The 16,210-nt window shown below is 37.1% G+C and overlaps 1 pseudogene; it reads right to left on the bottom strand.

The window, feature by feature from the left end:
- Positions 1-234: 234 nt before the first annotated feature.
- LOC119474133 lies at positions 235-367 on the bottom strand (annotated as a pseudogene).
- Between the last annotated feature and the right edge of the window lie 15,843 nt (positions 368-16,210).

Here is a 16,210-nt window from a genome sequence, read left to right as displayed (position 1 = left end):
GATTCCAATAGGCAATCTTTACTCCATGGCTCCCTATGGTAAAGACTTTCTTAGGTACATCCCAGCCTGACAGATCTCTCTACCCAGTCCAGCTTCATGCCTTTTCTCAGGGTTACTACCTAGTAAACTTTACTTTTGCCACTTTAACTCCATCTTGACTGGCATCTGCTTCCTGGAGAGCTCAATCTGCAACAAATACCAATTATATATTTTTTTTATTTTAAAATTTTTAAAATTTTAGTTATACAGTCGAGTTTCCCACATTTGGGGAAATCGCAGGGGTCAGCACATCTGGAGTGCAATGGATAAGCTTTGCCCTGGGAAAACCACCTTCATGATCATGGTATCCCCCCTGCCAGGTAAGTATGACAAATACCAGTTCTAAAGGAAGATTTGGAAAATAGCAAAAGCATTCAGGACTCAATTGCATTCATCATTGAATTTGTCCACATGGCAATATAATAGGGTGAAATGCTTGAGCAATAATCTGTAGTTAGATTTAGTTTCTTAAAGGGAAGGAAAGGGAAGTATTATGTTTGAGAGCCTATTATATGCCAGAGACTCTAGCAGCTTCTTTTATTTATTCACCCACCAACATTTTTTTGAACATGCACTATTTTCCAGGCACAATTCTAGGTATTGGAATATATCAGTGAATGAACATACTATAATTTCCCACCATTACAGATATTATATTCTAGAGGGAGAAAATAGGTTACAAATATTAAAATGAAATAAATGTGATAAATACTCTTGAAGGCAATACAAAATATATAAAAAAATGAAAATAATAGGAAAGTAGTTCAAGGTAGGATATGGGTTAAAATTTCAATAAGGTGGACAGCAAAGCCTTTTTCGGGAAGATGACATTTTGGCAAAGACTTCAATAGGTAAAGGAATTAACTATGTGGATAATTACAGAAAGAGGAATCCAAGCATGAGGAGTAGAGAATTTAGAGATCTTTGATCCTAAAGCATGTCAGAGGAACAAAAAAGAAGTCAGATGAGGAAATGGAGGCTCTTATAAAAATTAAATTGCATTTTCAACTTTCATAGCCAGTGACCTTAGGTGTTCATTCAAATCTATCTGCCTCCAAAACCCACCCTCCTGTTGATCCTGGCTATAGGATTTTATGAATTGAAGGGAAATCATCTCTGTTTTCATCTTGCTAGAGTTGATTCCTTTCCTTTACAACCATCAACTAGATGGAGTTTGATAATTGCCCAGCTATAATCTATGCTCACATCTACAGAGGCAAATGTACATTTTCTTTGCTATATCAGAATATTCATAAATACATTGAGCCAGATTAAAAAACAGAGCTTGAGAGGTATCATCTGCAATCACGTTGCATCTGCGGTTTTACCTATTCGGTATTTTTTTCCCAAGAACATTCACTAAATGGTAAATGGTAAGCATGACTTAAGCAGGTGTCTAGGAAACGAAACAACTGGCCTGAGAGTCAGCTTCACTGAACCCATTGGAAGCCCTGACCAGCTGTTTTGGCATTGTGAGACCAACCTAAATGATCTGCTCTAAGGCCAATCTTCTTGTGACCATCTCAGCCCAGGCCGTTTATTTGAAGTGATGTATTTCCTGATTGCCCCAATGAATAAGTGTTAATGCTTTTCATAGAAACCAATTCCAGCGACTTTTAACTAGAAATTCCAATGACTTTAACTACAAACTATCACTAGTAACCTCTGAGCTTTCTTGTTCAGAAGTGTTTGAACAACACACATTTCCCAACATAATTAAAAGTATACTGTTGATCATCTTTGCTTGAGCAGAATTTTTATTGCAAACTGGAGAGCTCCACATCCCCATAGAAAACCCACCATTTGAATATCTTTGATCTCTTTTTAACAATCTGTCAAATTATTCTTTTTTTCCTCTCAAGAACTCTAAAATGCAGTATCTCCTAAAGAACATCCCTGGAATTAAAAATGTATTAAATTGGGATTGTTAGAATCCCCTTGCTATGAGAATAAATATGAAAAGTATACAGTTATGTTATGCATCTTATATAATAGGTACAATGGATTTCTTAAAATGAGATTCATTTTATGCACAAAGTAAAATTTTTGGAGTTTCTTATAAAATAGGTACTGCGTACTTTGAAATTGCGTTATGTAATCTATGGAACAAAGATAAGACATATTGCATTTCCAAATCACCTTTTCCTCAGGAGTTTCAAATGTGCTAATAATTTGAACTCATTAATCTTCCTACTTAAGGTAGGAAGGGTAGTTTAGGGTCAGATAGCATTTTCCTGATTTCACAGACAAGGACTCAGCTTCAACCTCTGGCTGTTAATGAGAGAGAGGTGTCTAGAAATTAAAGCTTTATATCACACATACTGCCTTCCCTGGGTTTAAGCAGCTATCTGTCTCCTTCATCTTCCAACACTATAATTTCTTTTGTCTTTTGAAAAGCACACAAATTCACACAAATACATATATACTTTTTTCTGTGACTATAAAATATGGATTTAGAGTGGAGGTTACTCTTGTGCTGAAACAAAACTGTTTTGCAAAAATGAATGGAAGCCATTTTTACTCTCAGTTTTGCAAAATAAAATTTATAACAATATCTAATGATGGTGATAATATTGAATAATGGCCACTCTGATGCATTATGGATGAAGAAATGAATTGATAGAATATTTTTGGAAGTTTAACTGGAAATACATGTTAAAATAAATATAATCCCATGCTTTTGCTTTGGGAATATATTCTATTCTACAGAAAGAAAAGCACTAGTACATAGGATCCATATACAAACATGTTAATTTCAGCATTATTTATAATGGCCGTGAGCAAACAAACAAACCAAAAACACCTAGAAAAAATGTAAATTCTCATCAATGATTACATTAATGAATAATTTCTAGTTTATTCATTCTGTGCAGATAATTACATAACCCTTAAAAGAACAAATTCCTTCTGTATGTATTTATCTGGAGGGATAGTCATGTAATGTAAATTCAAAGTTCAATTGGAAGATAATACGAAGCTTAGTATAAGAGCAGGTGCCAGGGAGATTTGGGACTTAATTTTGGTCAGCTTCTCTTTGTGAGTATGCGTTACTTTTGAAATTTGAAATAAATATCTAACAAAAAACATTTTTAAGGGAGCAAGTAAACAAACAAAAAAATAGGAGAGTGATACAGCATGATGAATTAGAAGCATGGGGTTTTGGAGACAGCCAGATTGAGTTAATAACTCCAGAGTGTCCTCATGTAAAATAGAGATAATGTCTACCTCTACACAAAGCACAAGGCACACTTGTGCTTGGCAGTCACTAGGCAGAAACAAAATGCTAGCCGGCGTTACTGGAGGAAGAAAGTTTTCCGGGTGGGAATAGAAGGAAACGGGATATAGGATGGGCAGGACGGGAAGTAGATTTTCCTTAAAATCACCAGGTCAATTCTCAGAATTAGAAATTTGGAACTATAGTCCCAGAATGGAGCCTGCTGAGACATACTTATGGACACAGTATATTTGAACCACTGTTCTTCTCTCAGTACCCCTATCATTTCAGGTAGCAGCTGATAAAAACCAATGGACTCTACTTCAAAAGTTTCTGCTATTCATCAGCTTTGAGAACTAAGTGGCAAACTGTTGATGTCTCTGAAATTCAAGACTCTCATTGAAAGATTTTTCAGTTAGTGACTTGGAAAAGAATGCCAGTTGTGTTGCTTTTAGGGTTACAATGCAAATCAGAAAGCAGAGAAGAAAGGGCATAAGGAATAACAGAAATATTTCTACTAGGCAAATATCCCTGTTAAACATCAGATAGGTAAATTACATTCATTCTAATCCTGCTGTGCTCTGTCTTGTTGGCTTATGATTTTACTCTCAAAAGCAACTGACCTGAAAATAAAACGCAGTGCAGAGGTAAAACCAAAGTTGTGCATGAAAATTGCGCGGGTGATCTCAACGCAGAGCTAGAAGGAACCGATCTAGAACAGTTAGCCAGTCAGACTCAGGATTACTAGAAGGCAACCCAAGAATTGCCAGCAACTACCAGGAGATAGAAGAGAGAAGAAAGGATCCTCCCCTACAGCCTTCAGAGACAGGAAGACACTGCCAAAACTTGATCAAATGTCTAGCCTCCAGAATTGTAAGAGAATACATTTCTGTTGCTATCAGCCACCCAGTCTGTGGTGCTTTGTTAGGGCAGCTTTAAGAAATTAATACAGATGTTAATCTAGGAGTTAAAAAAAAAACCCCTCTAACTATGTCCTCCTTTCACAGGTAAGCTTTACGACTTAAAATTGGAGAGTCTGGTTATTGGTTAAGAAGATTTCTCTATCTTATTGTAGACAGGACATGCATGTCATTATTCCAAAACACTGCACAGAGGAGGTGGGAGAGTAGACATTACCATATATTTATATCCCTGTCTTATAGGTGCTAGTTTGTCAAGCTCTGGCAGGGAATTTTTTTCAGTGCATTAACTTACATATTTATATATTTAAATATTGGAGATCACAAGATAAACTTGCAGCAAAAATCTGGTAATTCCCCCTAATTGAGTCTGGTGTCCTATGCTGTTCTATTGACCTGCCTCTTCACTTCTGGGTGAGCCATGGAGGTTTTCTGTTGATGCAGTTCTGTGATAGAATGCATCTGGCTCATTTTAAATTTCTTGTCAATATTTGCAGATAGCTTTTTGTCTTTCAGCGCACACTCAAAGTACTTTTTGTAAATAGTCTTGTGGATATTTTGCTTTCCTTCAGCATATTCTGTAAAATGCTGCGTCTTGTTCTACTTGCTTACCTAGATGATAGCATTTTAATCTTTTCTTGAATTTGAACCTCACAGGAGCATAAATCCTGTGTTTTCTTTGCCTGCTGCATTATTTCTCACTATTTACATTTAGATTCTGTCTTTGGTAGACAGAATGCATCAAGCACCATCATAGTACATCCTGTGTAACACATTAAATACTCTTTAGCATCCTCAGCTCAATTCATGTCTATTATACCTAAAGCAAAAGACAATCTGGCTTTAGTCAACCCATCTGCCATTTTCCACTGTAACAAATAAATAGAAAAACTGTTTATTCTCATTAAATTATCTCATATTTTGTCTGACCCTTATATTTTATATAGAGGCTGTTATTTCTGCATAATTTGTTCATATGATTAGTGCTTTGAATTCCTTTAGTTTATCATGAAATAATGTTCCAGTTAAAGTGCAGACTATTATTTATTCCAGTAGAAATCCCTACAGACACAAGCTAACATATGATCCATGAATAGGGCAGTGAAATATAATAAATTCCTGGGATCAACAGGGTTATCAGTCACCCTAATTCATAGGGGAAAATGCAGTATTATTTACATTCTAAACCTGGAAAATTATCATTAGCAAAGTTTTGTTTTTCTACTTATTGTATAGAATTCTGTTGGCATGCCCTTTTGCCAAATAAAGTGAAATTATTATTACAAAGTATTTGAGGTAAAAAAGACTTGCTCTTTGGGAGGAACAGCATTTATGCTTTTAAAAAGCAGAATTACTTAGTAAAACTGATTTGTTTAACATCTGTTTTGTGTAGAATTTATAACATAACCATAATACCTAAATATTTATAGCAATATGGGCCAAGACAGTGATCAAAGACAAGAATTAATTAGGGAAGACTTCCTTAAACAAAACTGAACCCAGGTTTGAAGGAAGCGATAAAGTAGATTGGCAGGGAGGAAAGAAATATAGGAAAAGGGAGACCAGAAGTTTTCGCTTAGCTCTAATACATTAATAGCTCTGCTCTTCGGTAACTCACATAACCTGTCTGGGCCCCTGCTTCCCATTGAAAAAATAAATTGGCTGGAGTTCATGACTTCCACAGTTTAAATCTGTTAATATTCTATAGAGAAGGATAGAAAGACAAAAGTGGCCAAAATGATTTTACTGGAGCAGAAGTTATTTATTGTCCATTCCAAATTCCTTTCTGGAAGATAGAAATATACACATTTTTGTTGGTAGGGTTTGAATATTCATTTAATAATATTATAGCTATTTTGTTGCATCAACTTAGCTAAGCTTTTTTTTTTTTTTTTTTTTTTTTNAATTTCCTCTTCTCTATGGTTCTGGGTAGGGGTCGGCCACAAGGTAAATTAGTGGGAGATTTGGAAGGAGGAAGGCAGAAGTGAGCGGCTGCCATTGTAACTGGAAGGTCTGTGTGGAGCACCAAGTGCTGCTGATCTGCTGACCAGTCTTGGGACAGGGGTAGCCTCTGCTGACTGATCTTCTGTAGCATTTCTGAATCCCAAGCCACTATGTGGAAAGGTAAAGATGACACTTTTTTCAAATAAAAATCAGGATACCCAAGAATATCTGAATTCAAGATAAACAATAAATAATTTTTTATGTGTGTCCAGGCAATATTTGAGACATAATTATACTAATATTAGTTGTTGTTTATCTTAAATTGAAATTAAATTAGGTGTGCTTATTTTGTCTGGCAATCCCCAAGCCATGTAAACTTTTGTGGGTCCACCACATGTATTGTTGAAATTGAAGTCAGCAAGAGCTGAACATAGGTTTCAGTTTGCTTTTGTAGGTCCTATTAGTTTCTGCTCTTTCCCATTTCACATTTAGCTTGGCTTTCTGCTAGCTCTGCTGACCTACAGTGACTTCCAGAAGCAGAAATAAACACCTTCCATATACTTGTTCACCAGCTCTCCAACTAGACTGTGATCGTTGGCATCAAGGCTAAAAATCAGAATTTGTGGATCTCTCTTTTCCTAGCACATATGTTAGTTTCTTAGGGCTGCTATAACAAACTGGCACAAACTGGGTGACTTAAAACAACAGTACTGGAGCCTAGAAGTCTGAAATCAAGGTGCTGGTAGGGCTGTGCTCCATCAGAAAGCTTTAGGAAAGAATTCTTCCTTGCCATTCTAGCTTCTGCTGACTCTAGGCATTCTTGGCTTGTATCTCTGTAACTCCAATCTACATCTTCACATGGTCTTCTCCTTTATACGTCTGTCTTTAACTCTCTGTCTCTCGTAAGGATACTAGTCATTATGTTTAGGGCCTGCCTTGGTATTCCAGGATGATCTCATCACAAAATAATTATATCTGCAATCCATTTTGCAAAGTAAATCACATTCACAGGTTCCAGGGGTTAAAACATGGCCATATCTTTTGGGGGGTCACCATTCAATCTACTATTGCATTAACGTAAGTTTAGTCTTCAATAACTGTATGTTGATTTCATGCTTGAAATCACGCTTTCTCTCTCTTTGCTGAAAACTTTCTATGATTTTGGAAGGAGCCGTTACTGAAAACTTGGTTTCTATATGAATTTGCAAGTCAAGATTATCAGGTTATTTTGTTTTGTTTTGTTTTTGAGACACAGTCTTACTCTGTTGCCCAGGCTGGAATGCTGTGGTGCTATCTCAGCTCATTGCAACTCTACCTCTTGGGCTCAAGTGATCCTCCAGCCTCAGTCTCCTGAGCAGCTGGGACTATAGGCGCAGACCATCATGCCTCACTAATGTTTGCATTTTTTTGTTGGTAGAGATGGGGTTTCACCATGTTGCCCAGGTTGGTCTCCAACTCCTGGGCTCAAGCAATCTTCCCAATTTGGCCTCCCAAAATGCTGGGATTACAGCCATGAGCTGTCCTGCTCTGCCAAGACTGTCAGTTTTGAACTTCTATTTTCTCACCTAAAAAAGAAAATAAGCTTTATACTTTTCATTTAGTTTTATAAAAAATGTGACTATAAAATAATGAGTAGTAGTACTAGATCATCATTCTAACTTTTATAGTCTTCTCATATCTAATCCCAGTGACACCCTCAACCTTACTGACAGTGGGGTATTTCATAGATGCACCTGTATTTTCTCCCCTACCCCCTGGATGCATATATATCTCATATGAACCTCTGGAGAGATAATTGGGGCACCACAGCCAACACATGCAGGAGAGCAGTAGGGCCAGAATGTGAAGCAACTTAGGTTGTTTCCAAGAACAACTAAAACTGAAACCTCTCACATTTTCAGTTGTATTTGCTTAATGATCTGTTAAGTAAATGGGGAGGAGAAATCCCAGTACTAGCTCGGTCCTTTCTCTTTCTTCTTTTATTTTCTTTTTTGTTTTCCATGGTCAGAGGAAGTGCCCTGAATACCATAACTCCAAAATTGGAAGTTCTGATATGCATGAATTTTTAATACAGCTATTTGTTTTTCTCTCTGTGCCTGCCAAGCATGACAGTAAATGGAAGTGGCTCCTGTGTACCATGCCAAATTCAATGGAGATATTGTTTTCTAGAATGGTTCTCCTACATTTTCATATGGGATGTTAAGTATGTCATTTCAATTGTTTGAACTTCGATTTCTTCATCCATTAATGGATAGTACTCAATAGTTCATAGGGTTGAAATGAGAGATAACAAGATACCATATGTGTAGTAGGTGCCAACTATGTGATGACTGAAATCTCCATCCTGTAGGTCACATATATGTGAAATTCTGCTATGCACAATTGCAGTGAAGGATGCAGTACCCAGTCACTGCCACATTCCTAGTGTTTGAACGGAGATGCCAAATGCTACTTTGACAGAGATTTATCAGAAATTGTTTGCAAATTTGTTCTGAAATACAAGTCTGTTACTACGGTTTTCTGGTAAAGTCTCCCACTTCTGCTCTCCCTGAGTATGCAAGAATTTGAGACTTTCCTTTTCTTTCCCAAGCCCCCAAATGTACAAGTCCATCTTCATGAGTTTATTGTACCAAAACCCGGGAGTTTTAACTAGTCAATTATCTTTTTAATCTCTCCTAACCTCAAAGGCATTGAAGGATTACTGGAAAGCACTGCTTTTTCTCTGGGAGTAAACACCATAGCACCATCTGAAAAGAATTGCCTACACTGGAGTTCCCTGAGCTCTGGTTTCCCTGGGGTTCTCATGCAAGTCCTCTAAAAGCCCAGCCCTCTCCCTGATTTCATGACTCTGCTGGGAGTCTTCTGCATTGCCTTCTGCATTGACTGACTTTCCAGGCTTTTCATTCCATCCCATTGTTCCTATTTCCACATCCTAATGCATGAGTCCATCAGATACAAAATGACTGCTCTCACAGAATGGCAGGAGAAGTGGTTCCTAGTCATCATCCCTGTCTCTTCACTTCACATCCTAGCACAGGAAGCTGCTGACCCCCATGGGTGGGCTAATGAATGCTGGCTAACACTGTGCCCACTCTACATGTGGATGTGGCCTTAAACTCTTTGAATCTCCTTGTCTCAGAATTCACCCATGGCTTCTCATTGCTGTCCCTTGTCCTGAAAGGTAAAGAAGGAGAAAGGTTAAGACACTTCCCAAGACACTAGGGAGGGGAGTGGTAAGGGGTAGGTAAAGGGAAGTCAATACTAAATTATGTCAATACTTAAATATTGCCTTTTAAGGCTGGCTCATAATTGGCTCAGCCCTGCCCCCACCCCGAGGAAGAACTCCCAGTTTCTGATTTCTACATATGAAATCGGTCCATCTAATCTTCCCACTTCTTGACTTCTTTTCAAAACCTCAGTGGCTGTCTCTGCTTTGCTGCTGTGTCAATCCACCGGAGCACAGTAATGGCTGCTAATGGGCAAGGGCATGGAAGATGACAACAAGAAGCAAAAAATCACTTCCGATTGACAAACCACTTTTCAAGGGCTTCAGCACATTCTGCACAGATCACCTCATTTATCTTTACCATATCCCTGGTGACAGGAGGGGAATTGCCATTAGATAATTCTACTTTACAAAATATTCAATCACAATGCAGAAGCCGTGACTTGTCCTAGAAGGTAAACTTCAGGAATAGAATTTACACATTCTGCTTACTCTTTCTAGTATTAGGTATCTTCTAAGTGGAGAGTAGAGACAGCAACTATCTCAGAGATATTGCTGTTTGGGTCTAGACATCCACAATAAAGTAAAAGTTGCAATACAGCCAGCTACACATTTTTTTGTTTCCCAATTCATATAAAACTTGTGTTTACACTATACTACAGTCTAATAATGTACAATAAGATTATATCTGAAGGACAATGTACTTACCTTAATATAAAAATAATTTATTGCCAAAAAATGTCAATGATTATCTGAGCCTTCAATGAGTTCATTATGTTTTTGCTGGTGGAGAGTCTTGTCTCAACAGTGATGGCTGTTGACAAGTCAGGGTGGTGATTGTTGAAGGTTGGGTTGGCTGTGGCAATTTCTTAAAATAAGACAACAATGAAGTTTGCCACATCAACTGGCTCTTCCTTTTGTGAATTATTTTTCTTTAGCGTGGGATGCTATTTGATAGCATTTTACCCACAGTAGAATTTCTTTCAAATTGAAGTCTATCCTCACAAACCCTGCTGCTGCTTTATCAACTAAGTTTATATAATATTCCAGATCCTTCTTTATCATTTCAACAATGTTCATGGCATCTTCACCAGGAATAGATTCTATCTCAAGAAATCACTTTCCTTGCTCATCCATAAGAAGCAACTCCACATCTGTTAAAGTTTAATTATGAGATAGCAGCAATTCAGTCACTTCTTCAGATTCAACTTCTAATTCTTGTTCTCTTGCTATTTCTACCACATCTACAGTTATTCCTTCACTGAAGTCTTGAATCCCTCAAAGTCATTCATGATAGTTCAAATCAATTTCTTATAAGCTTCTGTTAATGTTGATATTTTGACCTCTTTCCATGGACTATGAAGGTTCTAAATGGCATCTAGAATGATGACTCTTTTCCAGAAGGTTTTCAACTTACTTTGACCAGATCCATCAAAGGAATCATTGTCTGTGGCAGTTATTTCCTTATCAAATGTACTTCTCCTTAAATAATAAGACTTAAAATTCAAAATTACTCCTTGATCCATGGGCTGCAGAATGGACATTGTGTTAGCATGCATGAAAACAACATTAATTTCCTGGTACATCTCCATCAGAGCTCATGGGTGACCAGGTGCATTGTCAATAAGGAGTAATATTTTGAAATGAATCTTTTTTTCTAAGAAGCAGGTCTCAACAGTGTGCTAAAAATATTCCATATGCTGTGCTGCAAACAGATGTCCTTTCATCCAGACTTTGTGTTTCCATTTATAGAGCACAGGCAGAGAAGATCTTGCATAATTCTGAAGGGCCCCAGGATTTGGGGAACGGTAAATAAGCATTGACTGAAAGTCAACAGCTGTGACTTTCAGTCAATGCTTATTTACCGTTCTCAAAATCCTGGCAAGAGTGTCAGCCTCTCCTTTGCAGCTTTGAAGCTAGGCATTAACTTTTCTCCAGCTACGTAAGTTGTAGATAATTTTTTCCTATAGAAGGCTGTTTTCTCTACATTGAAAATCCATCAATATAATTGATAAATATTTAACAAATATTTATTGACTGCTCCCACTATAAGCAGCTGCATTAGAATGTTCAAACCAATCATTAGAGAGTGGAAATATTTTGGTGCCCATAGGATGCAGTAAGTTGGAGTGCTCCTTTAGTCGGAAAAGTACTTAGAATAATTCCCATACTTCTAGATCATTATTTGTGGGCTCCAACATCTATGGATGAGTTTTATAAACCCTACCACCAAATTATATGCAGACATGAATATGGGAAGAGGGATTACAATTTTATTTTACATTCTCCCATGTTTCTATAATTTCTAAAGTTTAAGAATCACATTCTTAGGATGTTGGCTTTATAAATGTTATTCTTATCTGGCCATGTTGGCTGTTATTTATGCACCAAAGTTTGTATATATTTTCAAGAAGTAGTGGTAAGTAATTTGGGGATGAGGTAGGGATTTGGGTCACTAGATGCAGATACTGATAATAGCAAGAAGAATATGGCATGGTATGATAGCACAGGAGGAGAAGATGAAATTTAAAAAGGAGATCTAATAACTTTAAAACACTCTAGTCTGGCACATTTCAGAGAGAGGTAAGTGGCCCTCCACACCGCAATAGCCCATCAAGGTGACACTGTCTGCTAGTAAATGAAGAGTCATATATGTTTAAAACTGTGGCAGAATGTCATCAAGAAAATGTGAGATTCTGTTTTCTATCCTCTTTGCATTGTACATTTTTAGAAACAGTTTACCCCAAAATAGTAATAATAGTTGTAATGCTTACAAGGGAAAACACCAACCATCTGGAATGTTTCTATGCTTACATTTTATTCTAAATCTAACCCTTGGGACAATGGGGATACCTGAATTCAAAAGTTTGGTGAGCTGAATAATTTAGTTTGGTTAATAACATAGGTAAAAGTAGTAGTTCGGGAATTTTCTGCATTTTTTTTCTATGTCTCAATGATAGCAATATATTGAACAGCTAATGCTTGGTGTTCTTGTTTGAAAATCATTGACTCAGCTCATCATCTTTAAATACATTTGCAATTTGCTTGTTATCTGTGATACCCTCTATTATGTGCTTTTCCTAACTGAGTTAGTACAATGTGATTATAGCCACATGGTCCTTTTCAGCCTGGCATAATTGGGTTCTTTATCATCAAAGTCAAGTTGTGTTCTGCCATGGGAGGAAGGACATAAGAAGTAGGTGACTTACGACTGGAAAATGAGGCAGGGGGGTTTCAAGGTTAGCTCAGTTTTCTTGTTCCTTAAATACAGGCATATTCATTTTATTGTGCTTCACTTTATTGTGTTTCACAGATACCATATTTTTACAAATTGAAGGTTTGTGGCATCAGGCAAGTCTATCAGCATTATTTTTTCCAATAGCATGTGCTCATGTGGTGTCTTTGTCTCAGATTTCTGTATCCTATCAATATTTCAAATGTCTTCATTATTATTATATGTTTTATGGTGATCTGTGATCAATGATCTTGGATGTTATTATCCTGTTTTGGGGCACCACAAACTGTGCTCATATATTATGGAGAATTTAACTGATAGATGTTGTATATGTTCCACTGACCAGCTATTCCCCGATCTCTCTCCCTCTTCCCAGACTTCCTATTCCGTGATACACATCAATATTGAAATTAAGCTAATTAATAATGTTACAGTGGCCTCTCAATGTTCAAGTGAACGGAAGGGTCAGAAATCACAGAAAGAAATAATTAAGTTTAGTGAGAAAGTCATGTTGAAGCCAAGATATGTTGAAAGCTAGATCTTTTGTGCCAAACAGCCAAGTTGTGAAAGCAAAGGAAAAATCTTTGAAGGAAATGAAAAATGCTACTCCAGTGAACCCATCACTGAGAAAAAAGCAAGACAGACTCATTGCTGATATGGAGAAAGTTTCAGTAAATAGAGGATTAAACCAACCTCAATATTTCCTTAAGCCCATGTCTGCTCTAGAGCAAAGCTCTGTTTAATCTATGATGGCTTCAATCAGTAAACTACAAAAGAAAAGTTTGAAGGTAACAGAGTTTTGTTCATCAGGTTAAAGGAAAGAACCCATCTCTATAACATAAATGTGCAAAGTGAAGCAGTAAATGTTGATATAGAAGCTGCAGCAAGTTATCTAGATCTACCTAAGATAACTGATGAAGGTAGCTACACTAAACAATAATATTACTTGGGATTAGAAAAAACTTCTCAGGTTTTATAAATGCAGCAAAAGAATTGGAAATGTCTGAATCTACATTATGGAATGAGAAAAATATACAGCAACTGAATCGTGAAACCTGTATAATTTATAAATTTAATGTAGTATGAGTCTTTAATTGGCTTTTGATTCTATTTGAAGCTAAAGTCATTTGTGGCTTGCTCTAGAGTTTCTTCTTCACCCCTCATTCGAATTTGGCTTTGTCTGCCCTTCTACTTTTGGAGCAGCCATTTCCTTTGACCAGGCCCATATTACTTCCACCAGGGATGCTGAACCTGCAATTGTTTGAAGGTAAGAATTATGATAATTTTGTAGTGTTTGTTATCTGCATTTCTAAGATCTAGAAAATGTAGGCCAGGTGTGGTGGCTCACGCCTGTAATCCCAGCACTTTGGGAGGCCAAGGCAGGCGGATCACCTGAGGTCAGTTTGAGACCAGATTGGCTAACATGGTGAAACCCTGTTTCTACTAAAAATGCAAAAAATTTGCAGGGCAGGATGGAGTATGCCTGTAATTCCAGCTACTCGGGAGGGTGAGGCAGGAGAACACTTGAACCCAGGAGGCGGAGGTTGCAGTGAGCGGAGATAGCATCATTGCACTGCAGCTTGGGCAACAAGAGAGAATCTCCCTCTCAAAAAAACAAAAAGGAAAATGAAAACATCCAGATTCTCTACATGCCAAAATTTAAGGTCTGCCACCTTATCGAGTACTTTCTTCAAACTGCAAATTGACATTATTCTGGGAATGGTGTCATTCAGCTTGTGTGGCACTGGACATTCTCTGTTTCTATGAGCACCCTGAGGCTTTAGTTTTTGATAGGAGAACAGCTTTCTAGATAAATGCAACCTAAAAGTCTTCTCTTTGATGGGAAGAAGTTATAGTTCACATTTCTTCTCTGGCTATGACCATTTATGCCCACTTTTGTGAAGACTATTTAATGGATCAGTTTAAGATAGGTTATGATGCAGTAATTAATGTCTCTCAATCCTCAGAGACTTAAGACAACAAAGGTATTTCTTACTCATGCTACATGTCCAATGGACAGGAGCAGAGGTACTCCATTTATGGGAGTCATTCAAGTATTAAGACTTTTGAAAGCTCCATCTTAACATCTCTTTTCTTGATACATTCATAGAACTCTCAAAATTCATTGTCTAAAGCAAATTACATGATTGCACTCAAATTCAAAGCGGGTGGGTGTTGCGGTTCTACCACATTCTAAGAAGTAAGAGGGCTAGAAGGTTTGTGAATAGTCTTAAAGACCAGCACAAGTTTTATACACAGATTTTCTGATTCCCATTTTGGTTACTCATAGATTTTTACTATTTTTGATTATTTTCTAGATATGAGAGATTGCCAAATAATTGATTTTTTGATAATTGTGCTTTGCTCAAAAATGTCCTAGAGAGATATCATCTTTGTTAAAAGATGTCCTTTAAACATACGTCAACTGGGACTATAACTATTTAGGCTCTAACTTTAGTCGACAGTTTGTCACCTCCTGTGAATGAACTTTCCCCTTCAACTTTCTCCACATGAAAAAAGAGATCGGTGGTGGCTCCCTTTCTTTCCAGACCCTGCCTAACAACTTGACGTCTTAGAGATTTTACTGATTGCTTTGTAGAGGTTTTCTAATCCTGCAGTTGCATCTTTCTAAAGGAGTGCAGTTATTCGTGTAAATAATTGGAGACTTGGGAGACTTTTGTAATTATAAGGCTAAATGAATAATTTCAAGAGATTATTTTGAGGCTGATCAAGGAGCAGGAGGAGGTGATGGTCATATCCAACATGGGTCTGAGCAATAAGGGTGTGCATTGCCTGAAGAGTATTTAAAAACAATAATTAACCTATTAAAATTCTGTCAACTTTTAATTTTCATGGCACACTGGCAAATCTTTAAAAATGTCAGTGATAAAACACTTCTCTGGGCCAGAGCCCCCACCCATCACCTCTCTGATATGTCACTGACTTAACTATCAACCTCAGTAACAATAGTGCTTAAAATCTTTTGTTTTAAGAAAAAAGATCTGTCACACAATCCTATACAGGATTAATTGCATACTCATGTCACAAAATGTGACACAATGAGGAATCACATTTCTAGTTTAATAAAGGTTTGAATACACACATGCCCAAGCCCATGGAAAGAAATGGAAGGTGAATCCTAGCATAGTATCAAAACCCAATAGGGCTATACCAGAAAACAAAGAAGTGAAAATTTAAAGACTTAAGCCAACAGAGATGAACTCTGGAGAAATTGACCTTTACCTTCTTATATCCATCTTCCATTTTCTTGAACATATTAAGCAATTTAAAAAAGTCCTAGTTTGCTAACTCCAATAGCTAGATCGTCTGTCTGTCTGCTTATTGTCTTTTGCTTCCTCTTTATTAATGGCCATATGGTTTTACTTCAGAAATATCTCGTAATTTTAGTTTTCTCCTCTGCATGTTTTGTTTAAACAAATATTGAAGGTCCTAGATATCTTACCTTCTGCCCGAAAAATATCCTTTCTTTCTTCTGAGAGGCATTAAAGGTGAGGAGGAGAAAGGATTATTATCTCCTCAATTCTATCAGAGACTGAGTGTGATCCCAGCTGGGCTGTAGTTTTATTAAGACTCAGCCAATTTCCTATCCATCTTGTTCTTAAGGCATTGCC

This window comes from Cebus imitator, unplaced genomic scaffold (genome assembly GCF_001604975.1).
Source record: "Cebus imitator isolate Cc_AM_T3 unplaced genomic scaffold, Cebus_imitator-1.0 Scaffold213, whole genome shotgun sequence".
Taxonomy (NCBI): Eukaryota; Metazoa; Chordata; class Mammalia; order Primates; family Cebidae; genus Cebus; species Cebus imitator.
This window is presented reverse-complemented; position numbering and strand designations above follow the sequence as displayed.